General features: G+C 48.4%; 1 protein-coding gene across 1 annotated transcript in view; it reads left to right on the forward strand.

Annotated features, from left to right (window-relative positions):
- Window positions 1–1,916: 1,916 nt before the first annotated feature.
- ptprfa (protein tyrosine phosphatase receptor type Fa) overlaps window positions 1,917–12,100 on the forward strand; it is a 144,172-nt gene continuing 133,988 nt past the window's right edge. The window contains exon 1 of the mRNA XM_084692649.1: window positions 1,917–2,181. The gene's annotated coding sequence lies outside the window, so the exon portion shown is untranslated. The remainder of the gene's footprint in view (window positions 2,182–12,100) is intronic.

Genomic DNA, 12,100 nt, shown 5'->3' on the forward strand with positions numbered 1-12,100 from the left:
GCTGGCTCTCAGGGTAGTCTGGCAGGAGCTGGAGGCAGTGGGGGGGCATCGCTCCAGTGGGACGGTAACAAGAGGGACTCTGCGGTCCCTCCATTGTTGACAAGCCATGTGCCCACCACTCCAAGAACATTAAAGCGATGTGCGGGGGGTGGGGGGGGTGGGGGGGGTGGGGGTGTTCCATTCGTCTCCCCGGGACGCTCGAACGAGACACTGGCGAGTGTTTCGGAGTGTCAGTAACTTGGACAACCCATTTGGCTTGGCAAGGCATCGTCAGGCTGTGTGTTTCGAACACGTCCCTGCCAGGAGTCGCTGTGGCAGCTGATGTGTAGGTGTTTGATGTAAGCACGCAGAAATGAGTCACACATTACTAGCTCGACATCCACAAACATAAATACCGACAGAAACAGTCCTTGTTTCCGCACGTAGGGGCCTACAAGGGTAGAACCACAGATATGGTGCGCAGGATATTGTCGTTCACCTCCCACTGTTGTTGTAAACTTGTTTTCAATGTCGACAGGTTTAATTGTATTCATATTTTGACTTTGCTCGTACCATTTTGCTCTACTTATCCTGACAGCACAAAGCATGTGACATACCATATACTTTCCTTCCCAGAGCTTTTGACAAATTCTTGAAGGTCAGAAATAGCTTGACTTGACTAAAAAAAGAAGCTCGCGCTGGGTAATTCTGTAGTGCCAGAGTATTAGGTTATTAAACTCCACTGTGTTACATATATTACCCAGTGTAAGTAGGTCAGAGACATATTTCTCATGTTACAAGCAGTTCAGTGTCATTATGTCGCGAACAAAGAACACATTGCACACAACCACAAACACACTGATGTCGTTTATTTTCTTGCATAAGAAAAGCAACTTGACTTTGCTTTCATTTTGATTTTATGCAGTGTCTTGACCTATTTTGTGTAGGACTACTTTTATTTTTTTATGTCGGGCTTATGTCTTTAAGATCACCATTAAGGTACAGCTAATATATTTATGATACACATCAGTCTGGTTTTCTGCTTGGAGCACTCCAGCAGAGGAAAGATTGATGTTTAATAAGCTGCACTCAGTGAACAAAATCTTGCATGTTAGATCCCTCTGTAAGATCACATCACCCTGTCATTCATATTAGATGATGTACCATTCAAAATATCTGTCTAAAGGGGTTTAGCTGTTTTTAAATGGCTAAAAGAACGTTTTTAAACAATGTTGTCAGGTAGAATGAAGTGCAAGCACAAATAGAAGTTTCCAACAAAGGTCGGTTTTAATAAATAAGTACAGAGTCTTTTTATTCAAACATCTTTTCAAACCAAGATACATTCCATCTGCAAATCACTTTGACTTTGATCATCTTATTCACAATATCCCACATCTCAACACTATGTTAATTAAGATAATTGGGTTTACAGAACATGTTTCATAACGACTGGTCAAAATTTCATCAATCTAAAATGTTTGGGCTAAAATGTAATGCCATAACACTTTGTAGTTGGCAATGTACTGTGACTCGCATGATATAATTTAACTGCTTACTTACACGGGCTACTAAGTGGACAAAAAAACGATTACATGTCTGTTTATGCCTTACACTCACGAGGTCCAGTCATGTCATGGCCTTTCAAGTCTTATGGTAGGCTACTGATCTTATCTTATTTATAGGCTATGTATACTTAATTAGGCTATTTTTGTGCGTTTACGTTTTGAATTCGCGTAATCATAAACATAATAAAGAAATCATATAGCAAAAATACTAAATCAAATATTTCCGTAATTTTCCGACCATATCCGACAAGTCCCGATTTTTTCGTCAGACAACCTGTGTGTGTGAGAACGAGCTAGAGATGTGCGTTCTATGAGCGCTAGAGAGGATACAGCTTGTCAGTTGGAGAGGGACAGCGCGCAAACCGCTGGGAGGAAGACAGTCGGACGTACAATAGTCAACTGCTATACTTGGAAAATACATTTCTACAGATCTGCACACAACTCGGCTTCATCCATCTTTAGGATTATACTTGAATTCCTCGTGCTTCATTACGGCTGCCTGCATTTATATTCGGAATTGAATCAGGTGAACGGGACTGAGAAGGAATTGCGGTCATTCTTTCCGAACTAAACCGGGGAAAGGAAGTGATTTCAATTCAGAAGACAGAAATGCAAACGTCGAGGAAACCTAGAAAGAGTGAGTTCATGTTATTTTCTATGAATATCTGCTTTTTGAATGGGAAACAATCACAGTCGCAGTCGGCTACTGATGGAACTTGTTAATTTTGTTAAGAATGAACAGTGATAGAATGTCACGTAGGCACAAAAGCATATTCTCATGTTCTAAAGTTATGCAGTCACTAGAAGAATTATGTCGTTTACTGTTTGTTGGAATAGGCTACATCTAGCCTTAATGTAAGTCGATTCTTGGCTATTGGGGCCGTCAATACGACTATATGCACACGCCTCACGGCCAAATCATGCCAGGGGCTGCACCTGACAAGCATCATTTACCGTGTAACCTGTTACACGGGCAAACAGGTAAAGCCTAACTGTGAAATCTGAAGTCAGTTAAAGATAAGCACAACGAACAGGATATCTACAAGTATTTGAATAATTTGAATCTTTCGATTTGCGCCTTGAAAATAACGTGCCAAGGAAGTCCGTGCCTGGTAAGTAGTTATTAATGGTAACGACAGCCTAGTTTACTGTTTAGAAACCTGCCGTTGTCCTTTTCAGTGTACATTAATTAATCTCAGGTTATGAATTGAGGTTTGGCTTTGACGCATTAGCTCCATTGAATCCTACTGTGCTGGTATTTTCTGCGTGACTTGCACCATTGTACAAGCTATAGAACTAATACATCTTCGTCGTATTGTTCGTCATATGGAGAAATTGTAATAAATTATTCCTAAATGGAGTATTCATGTAATATATCTGCACCACTGTGATGATAAAATTAACAAAGTTTCTTGTAACTGCACGCAATAACAGACACGAACAACAACAACAACGATAAACATAATATTACACCTCAAAACAATGTGTCATTTAAAAAATTGTAACCTGGTAAATAATCCCTATCCAGACTTGTTTAAATGTTTTAACATATTTCTCTATAATTGGATAAATACTGCCGCATAATAATGCAGATTTTTTTTATTACTATTATTATCCAGTAATTATTTATCTCTCCATTCTTTTTGAAGATATAGCGCATGTCATGTCACGATAACCCGAGCTAGCACAACTCTTTGTTGTTCTACTGAGCTGCCATCTCAAGACTCACAGAACGATCAATAATGAGGACGGGAGCTTTCTGAAACTGTCATATCGTCTGTCGCCTTCATCAGATGGGCCTTTTCACTGTTCATCGGGGAGAAAGAGAGTGAGATGGGTGGAAGGGGGCAGAGAGGGGAGGCAGTGCTGTGTGAGTGTGTGTGTTTGTTTGCGTGTGTGCTGTCGAGGGAGGGGAGGCTGTGTGGCCAGTGCTTCTGCCGCTGCCCTTCCTAATGAATCCGTGGCCTCACTGGTGATGCACAGCCCTCCCGAGTAAACAACAGGCAGATATTGCTGCTGGTAATTAGTGCCGTTGTAACCACTGTCCTTTCTCTCTCTCTCTCTCTCTCTCTCTCTCTCTCTCTCTCTCTCTCTCTCTCTCTCTCTCTCTCTCTCTCTCCATCTCTCTCCATCTCTCTCCATCTCTCTCCATCTCTCTCCATCTCTCTCTCTCTCTCTCTCTCTCTCTCTCTCTCTCTCTCTCTCTCTCTCTCTCTCTCTCTCTCTCTCTCTCCATCTCTCCATCTCTCTCTAACTCGCTCTCTCACTTGCTCTCTGTCTCTCCTGGTCTCTCTCTCTTTCTCGCTCTCTTTTTCTTCCTCTCTCCCTCTCTCGCTCTCCATTCTACTGATTCTACTTCCCTGTCTACCCTCTGCCTTTTCTCTCTTTCTCTCCATCTCCCCGGAACCCGGCTGCATTCTGGCGTTCTGCCCATTACTCACCAGTGCTTTCCACATTGATAAATTGTGTGTAATTTCAGGGATGAGTGGAAACGTAAACATATTGCCGAGGATGGCCGGCTTATTCTGCCCCCGTTTTTGCTTTTCCTTCTTCGTGCAGCACTTTCTTACTTACCTCTGCTCAGCGATGTAGCCACTACATGTCGACTCCGTTCCCGCCGTTGGCAGTGACGGCTGCATTGATCAACGTTGGAAAAATAGGCTATTGTCTTTTGTGGATCCTTTGAGTGTGGTGATCCTACTTTAATTGGTCCCTCGTGTTCCCAGAGACCTGCCTCATTCCTCCAAATACATTTTCAGTCTGTTCGATGAAGGCTCGTGTTTTTAGCTTTGTAGTTTAGGATTCTTACACAGCTCTGCGGACGAGTCTGGTGTTATTGAGGTGACAGTTTCATGTTCAACGCCAAGTACAAGTATTACATACGGACGATGCAAGGGCAACTGTGCACGTTTAATATAAAAACATCACCAGAGGCTGTATTGGCATTTGAAAGCAACCCACCTCATGCTAGTCAATGCCTAAAGTCATGTTGATGCTATGTCACATATGGAAATCACTATTTGTTTAGTAGTATGGCTGACTGCTTGGCTATGGTGGGGAGTTATTACTGTCTGGAGAGAGAGATGTGTGTGTGTGTGTGTGTGTGTGTTCACCGGGCAGGAATGAAATGAGGTGACGTGACAACACCAGCCTCTGCAGTGCCGGCTTTCCCCAAGAAGGGACCGGAACGTCCAGCCTGCCACCGGCTTGTCATTGTTGTCCATCTGCTGAGTGACCTATCTGCAGAACAGTCCAGGGTTTCTCCTTTCACGTCCACAATGGGAACAGAAACATAGTAGGCCGGGGGTTTTCAATTACACCCTCCATTGTTTGCTGCCAGGCCAGAGTCTGGCCGCCAATGTTATTGTTTCATCTCCACCGAGTAAGGGCAAGAATCTATCAACCAGCAGCCCGAGACCAGTGATTTGCCCACTGTGATTCGGTACGGCACCAAACCAGCCAGTGTCCCAATCACTGTGTTCTGTGGCCTTGCTCGAGGATAAACATGGATTTGGTATCATCTGCAATACACTTCATCAACAATACAGACACTTCATCGAATGGCAATCTTCGATGACCTCCCACGTTATTGTGGAAGATGAGTGCCCAGAGCCTATTAGTCATGTATATGTTACATTAATAGCCAGCGTAGTTTCCAAGTCAGCCGTAATTGGATTTGATGGACGTTTTAGTGTGTGCGTGGCAGGGTTTAGCTCCACGTCTCCCACCTGTCGAGAACCCGTTGTAAGTGTGCGTCGTGGAACACACGGAGGCGGGAAACACACACTGTGCCCGTGTGTGGGCGTGCCACGCTTACCGGCGGGCGCCGTCGTTTGATCGCAACAAGCTAACAGGCTAGCGCGGCCGTGCCAAACCCAGAGGGGTTGTTTCAGAGTTGGCGTTGTTGTTCAAAACAGCTGATTCTGTTGCCCCTCCTGGAGTGGGATTTCCGAAAGTAGCAGCAGCCAGGAAACAAGGCGATCCTGTCAGTGTGTTTGTCTGCCTGCCAGCCAGCCAGCCAGCCAACCAGCCAGCCAGCCAACCAGCCAGCCAGCCAGCCTGCCAGCCAGCCAGCCAGCCAGCCAGCCAGCCCTGCCTGTCCTCACTGAGATGAATCTTGCGTTCTCTGCATAGGATCAATTAATAAGACATCAGCCAGGGTGACTGACGGCCCCGACGCAGTCGGCTGTCACGACCAACCGAACGTTTCCCACAATGCTCCAGTGCACGGGGCGCACGCCTACTCTTTTGTCGCCATTTTTTCTTTTCTTTTCTGGGACACGTCGCACTCACAAAAACATTTTTGTTGCCATGCTCCCACTTCTACATGATGGATGAGCAGGTGGTATTCGAACCCTCGCAGGGGATCCAAGTTATAGTTTGATGTTATTATGCTGGATTACGTGAGGCTTCCACCCATTTTAGTTTGTACATGGCACTCATGCCAAGTGCCTTGGTCATTTAAGATGAGAGAGAGGCTGTTTGTGTTTCCCATATGGAAGTGGCAAAAAAACGATTTGGAAAGTCAACATGTCACTGCTGTCAGGGTGAAAGCCGCACTTTGGCCCTGTGTGCTCTTCAGCGAAAGAGAGAAGTACCGTTATTTACTTCTGATAGGGCACTTAAACCCTTGCCTTGGATATCATCCGATTTACTCCCCTCTTGATCCCGACAAAGAGATTTCCCAGATTTAGGTGGAAAAGGTATTTTTTCCCCTCTGTGCCAAAATCCCTTTCATTTACTTGCCAGAGATTTGGAGAATATTAAACATGGATGGATACCAAAAGCACCACAAGCCAAAGCGGCGGGCTCCCTGTTCCCAGCCCAGGAAGCGCTCGCAAAAAAAGAAAGTATTTCACAGTCGAACGTGGCAGCAATTACCACCGGATGACAAGAGAAACAGCGGAAAAAAAGAAAAAAAAAAACGTGTTGACATACTCAGGCTTCTGTCCCCTATTAGCTTCCTCATTTGTATTTTAGGAAACTAGCACCAGCGTTTGAAATGCTGCTGGTAGGGGGGCGGCACAGTACCGTCGACGGCATCTCATTTCCTGTCAGCGTCGGCGAGCCAATCCCCTAAATAGATGACTAAAGCACACGCGAATGAGAAGGCGAAGGCTTGGCCTTAAAAAAAAAAAACCTCCTCGGCAGGTTAGCACAAGGGCCGAGTCCATCCTTCTTCGGAGTAGATGTTATGATTTCATCAGGATTGATGTTTACCGCCGTTGCTGGTGGAGAGATCCGGGCCCCTTGTGTCAGTATAAATGTTCGACAGGGGCCAAGCAGGCTGACTCCTGATTTTATTGGAGCCTTTTTATGGAGCGCCTCCCTGACAGGACACAGATAGGTGCTGGAGTGTGACCAACAGTAATAGAGGACAGTGGAGGGGTCTATCACGAACCTTGACATGCCCTGGAGATTGAAACTCCAGCGTGTATACATCAAAGGGCCGCCGCTTCATAAAATATTCCATCACCCCCGTGTCGCCGACGAGTCCCCCGTGTGGACCCTGTAGAACGCTCTCTTGCAGAATTGATCAGTGCCGCCGCGCCACGCCGGCTCTTTCCGGTTCAGTTCCGTCGTTCGTTTTCTAAAACGAGAATCCCTCTAGCCGTGCACACCTCATTCATTAATGAGCAGCGTCGTGCGCGCCGCACGCTAGCAATGACGGTTGGGCTAAAAATGACTGAACGCGTCACAAAGTGCCCAGCCTCGCCGCGAAGCGTCCTTCAAAGACTGCCATTTCCAGGCTCTTCGCTGTCTTTATCAATGGCGAGGCCTCCATCATTCCCGTGTGGACAGTGTTCGCTATAAGAGAGTGCTCAGTGACGACATCAACTTCTACAGGTGGCCTGCCATTAAGTCCGCTGGTCTTAGGTCGTGCTGTACACAAAGCGGTGCTGAGAATGACAGGAGAATACACGTGAAGTGAGATGGAGAACCGGCGTGTATTTCGTGTAAAGCTGTTCGTGAAAAAAAAAAGACTCGATGCCGATACCGTAGGTCCACTAAAAAACGATTTGAAGCACCTCCAGTGCCCATGCACGATGGATGAGCACTGTAATGTTGGGTCATTACCCGTGATGGAGACTGATGAACGACGGGTGGCCCTAACGTGCCTCTTTCAAATTGGATTTACGTCGTCGCATCAAAGTGAAGCTGGCAAGGTAAACGACACCAGAGAATTTGGCAGAGAGTGGAAACAGAGACATGCCTGGTTCTGAACAAAAGAGTCTAGGGCAGGCTGTTGTGTCGTGAGGAGGAATGCAACGTATGCAGGAGTTGAGAAAGAGAGAGAGGGAAAGACAGAGGGAGGAGGGGTGACAGAGTTTGTGTTTGGCTCCTTTGAAGATCGTGATTGCACCTTGGATCTCTCTCTGGACCCCCTCGCTCCAGAGAGGGGGATAATTGATGGGGGAGTGTCTCGTGAGTCAGCAAGGTTATTGGAAGATTACAGTCTCTCATGCACAGCCTGTCATTTATGACAGAGAGAGAGAGAGAGAGAGAGAGAGAGAGAGAGAGAGAGAGAGAGAGAGAGAGAGAGAGAGAGAGAGAGAGAGAGAGAGAGAGAGAGAGAGAGAGAGAGAGAGAGAGAGAGAGAGAAGATTTGGGAAGAAATTGGGGCTCAGGGGGCGGGAGATCTCTCAGCACCACACACCCTTACCCTCCTCTCACCCCCCCCCCCCCTCCTCTCACCCCCCCCTCCCATACCCCCCCCCCTCTCTCTCTCCAGGGAGACCAACTGGCCCCATGCCCGACAACCAGGTGAGCAGAGTCAGCATTGATGCTGGAAGGCTGGTTGGCATGGCACCTCAGTAGTGGTGGTGCTGGTGGTGGATGGGGTACTGTCGAGACGGAGGGAGGGAGGGAGACAGGGTACAGGCAGACAGAGGACCCGGTGATTCATGACAAGGCCCTGGCTCCGGCCCCGTGGCCCCCGGGGGAACGGCAGGCATTATCAGTGCTAAATGGATCTGAAAAGGCTCCTACACAGGACAGGCTGCCCCCGCCGCGTGATTTACGAGGCGCGATGTAGCGAATAGTTAGCCACGTTAGCGGGCCCGGGATATAAGCATTTTCATGGCCGCAGTTCAAGTTTATTTCGAGTTATAAATCCTGAAAAGGCGTGCACCGAAAAGAGCGAGGGCCGATTTATGACGTGGTAGCTGTTGTTTGCAAGCTGCCCGGAAGAGGAGCTGGCTGTGTTTTCAGGCAGCCCGGACAAGGATGAACGACTGTTTGTGCTTCCTTATCTCTCATCTCCCAGCACCACTATATTACACCTGTTTTCCCTCAGCTCGGAGTGAAACTCTTCTTTCTCACAACTTTGCATTTTTGGGAGGGAGACCTGCTTGTATCCCTATCCCCCACGGGGCCGTGTCTCTCTTTATTTAAGCCACCTCACATCATGCGTCGCGCCGCCCCGAGAACACCAATCGATCGATAAAAGTGATTAACCTTCCAGCGCGGAACACTTTGGCAGGGGGCGGCAGGACAATGCCAAGTGTCGTGGTCCGGGGGTGCAGGGGGGGCGGCCGGCTCGATGAGATGGGCCACGGCGGCTCTACCCGAGCCCTGCGCTCCCTCTCAGCGCTCATTAAGGGGCCAGAAACTATAATCGATGCCCCCCATTGATCGACGTCCGCAACGCCTCGGCTGGACAGGATCACATTTCTGTTCCACCTTCCCAACAGCCCTCTGGGTGTGGGTGAGAGAGAGAGAGAGAGAGGGAAAGAGAGAGAGAGAGGGAGAGAGGGAGAGAGAGAGAGAGAGAGAGAGAGAGAGAGGGAGGGGGGGTTGATGGTGTGTGTGTGTGTTTGGAGGTATGGGGCGGGGGGGGGGGGGCGATCGTTTACTCCACATTAGACAGGGAAATGAATTGTTTACTGACTGAGTGAAGCTTTAATTATTTCCCCCGCCTCGTGCGGTGCATCGGCGCGGCAACAAAGAGGTGCTGCTGATTCGAGTTCTCGCTGACGAAAGGCTTCCTCAAGAGGTCCTTTTCCTCTTCCTGGTAAAAAAAATTATTTCGATGTCCAATTGCTGACCTTGAGGCGTTCCTCCACATCATACCAAAAAAAATGAAAACCTTATCTGTCAAAGGAAATTCTAAAATCAATCAATGGAAATTGAACGATGGAAAAAAATGTCAAGGTCGTGTATTGAATGTTAACAGAATATTTGATATGGGAATGAGGAAAACACTGGGATTCAATCAACTGGAAATTGTCTATTTTCTTTTTCAATAGACTGGAAGTGTAAATGAAATAATAACTCTCTTTGGAGAACGCCTTCTCATCTGAGAACGGCGCGTGGAGGCTGGAGTGAGTGCTGTGCTAACAGAAGCCCATCCTTGGAGGTTTGTGTTGAGGGAAAAGGGACAGGCGCTTGTGAGTCTCTGCATGGCCAAGACAGCACAGCTGACAGGCTCCTGCTGCAAGCTCTACTGTGAAATATGTCCCCCTTGTACTCCCACTTGCCAAACATGTTCCTCCTGCAAAATGACAGTTTCCCCTTTCCGGAAGGTACCTTCTTCGGAATGCAAGGATCCTTCTGTTTCTCTGCCTCGGTCGGTCGGTTGGTCGGTTGAGGGAGGGGGAGGGAGGGAGGTGGGTGGGTGTCGGTCCATTTTCTCCCCTCTGTACTCAGCTCACTGTATTCTCACTAATTCACAACAAAGCAGGAAGAGTTTTATCTTATAAAAAAAAACAAAAAACTGTCAGGACATTGTGGACTTTATGTCTGGCCGTAGTCTGTGGTAAACTGACTGTGTATTTGGGCAGTGGTGAGGGTGTGCGGTGCTTTTATACTAGCTTTTATTATCTCTACATTTCCAAACACAGCCGTGAAGCAACAGAGACACCCTGGTGGTATCTCTCTCCCTCCCCCTCCCCCACCCCCCCCCCCTCAAAGAAATATGCGTCTGCTTCATTAAATCACACTCCGATTAGCAGGGCCATTAAGTCGGCGATGGTTGCGCCGTTGCGCTCGAATATGCGGCGCCGTCAGAGTGAAATACTCACACTTTATGAATAGCGCGTCATGTCGACCTCGTCGCATGATCGATCAAGTCAAAACGGGGGGGGGGGGGGGGGGGGGATGTCGTTTCGGATTTACATGGACTCATCTTAAGAGGGCCGTCTGTATCCCGATTGGCTCGTGGATGTCCGACGGTTAGCCTTAATGGGGCGGACTAGCGAAGCTGCGGGCCGTCATTGCTGTGGGTGCCGAGGTGTGATGGGATTGAAACTCAGCCAGTGGAAAAATGAAATGATGATTTTTATGGCTTTGGGGGGGGGGGGGGCTTTCGTGGATATTTGAAGGGTTTCCGTGAAGCGCCGTTCGGTCGACTTCTGTCTTTAGTTGTTATTGCTACAGCACTTGATGGGAGTCCCAGGTAGCGGTGTCGAATACCGATCAGTCCGTCTTGCTCTCCTGGTTGCAGATGTGTTTACAGGTCAGGTTTGATGCTGTGATCTCCCGCTGATGCTAATGTGTGCCGGGTGTGTTGATAGGAAAGGTCATGAAGGGAAAGCGCTTCGCGTTCGGCGCCGCCCGTCTGCTCCCCGAAACGGGACTCGTTGAGGCCGTGACGCAGGGAGCGTTCATTCGCCAGGGCTATTTTGCGGCGATGGGATTGCCGCCGAGCAAACCCGCCGACGAGTCGGCAGAATACGGGAGCCGCGGGGAAATTAGATTGCGTTTGGGGGCGAAGGGGGTCTCGCCGGCGGTCGAATAATTGCCCGGTCGTAAACCCCCGGGGCGGTGCGGGCGATGGAAGCGTAGCGGCGTCCCGCCCTGTGATGGATGTTATTAAAGGATGTTATCTGCGGCGTCTTTAGCTCAAATGAATCCGCGGAGTGGCACCAACGATTGCGCGCGCGTGTCATCCGCCGCCATCCCCTAATCGTCCCCGGCGGCCGCGAGGCCTCGTTCGGACGGGCCGCCGCCATTTTAGGGTCCTGCTGTGCCGAACCGTGTCGCCGCCGCGTGCAGGCTGAGATCAAAAGCCGAGGGTGCAAAGTATATCGGGTGCGAAAACCGCTGTTTCTCCGCATCCGGCTAATGAAAACAACAATTATGCTAATGCAGGAGGCCTCATTGTGTTGTGACAAAAGCCCTGAGGTGAGACTGGAGCAGCATGGTCATCCAGCAGGAAATACTTATTTGTGTGTCGCAAACATGCTGTTTGCCAGTGCTGTTGAATGTGGCCCAACAGGACCGTTTCTTTTCAGGCATTTCAAGGTTTGTCAGCTGGGTGATCGACGCACAATCTGGCTTAGTTCTGTCCTTAATATGCAAAAGAGACATCTCCACAATAGGAAGCCAAAACACTTTCTCAATCACATCGTCCTGAGCTGTTGATGGCATTTTGGAATGCAAACCAGCCCTCCCTGCCCTCCACCCCCCCCCCCCCCCTCCGATAATTCAGACTTTGATAAGCTTTGATCATGTGTCCTGTCTCCAAACGTTCAAACAGAAAGGCTTTCATCGGATGGTGTACGCCGTCTTATGTTTGAAGCGAGCGCGATCCATTTGTTCCCTGTCAAGGGCTG

Source organism: Hypomesus nipponensis, chromosome 26, assembly GCF_054491055.1.
Source record: "Hypomesus nipponensis isolate SF chromosome 26, ASM5449105v1, whole genome shotgun sequence".
Lineage (NCBI taxonomy): Eukaryota > Metazoa > Chordata > Actinopteri > Osmeriformes > Osmeridae > Hypomesus > Hypomesus nipponensis.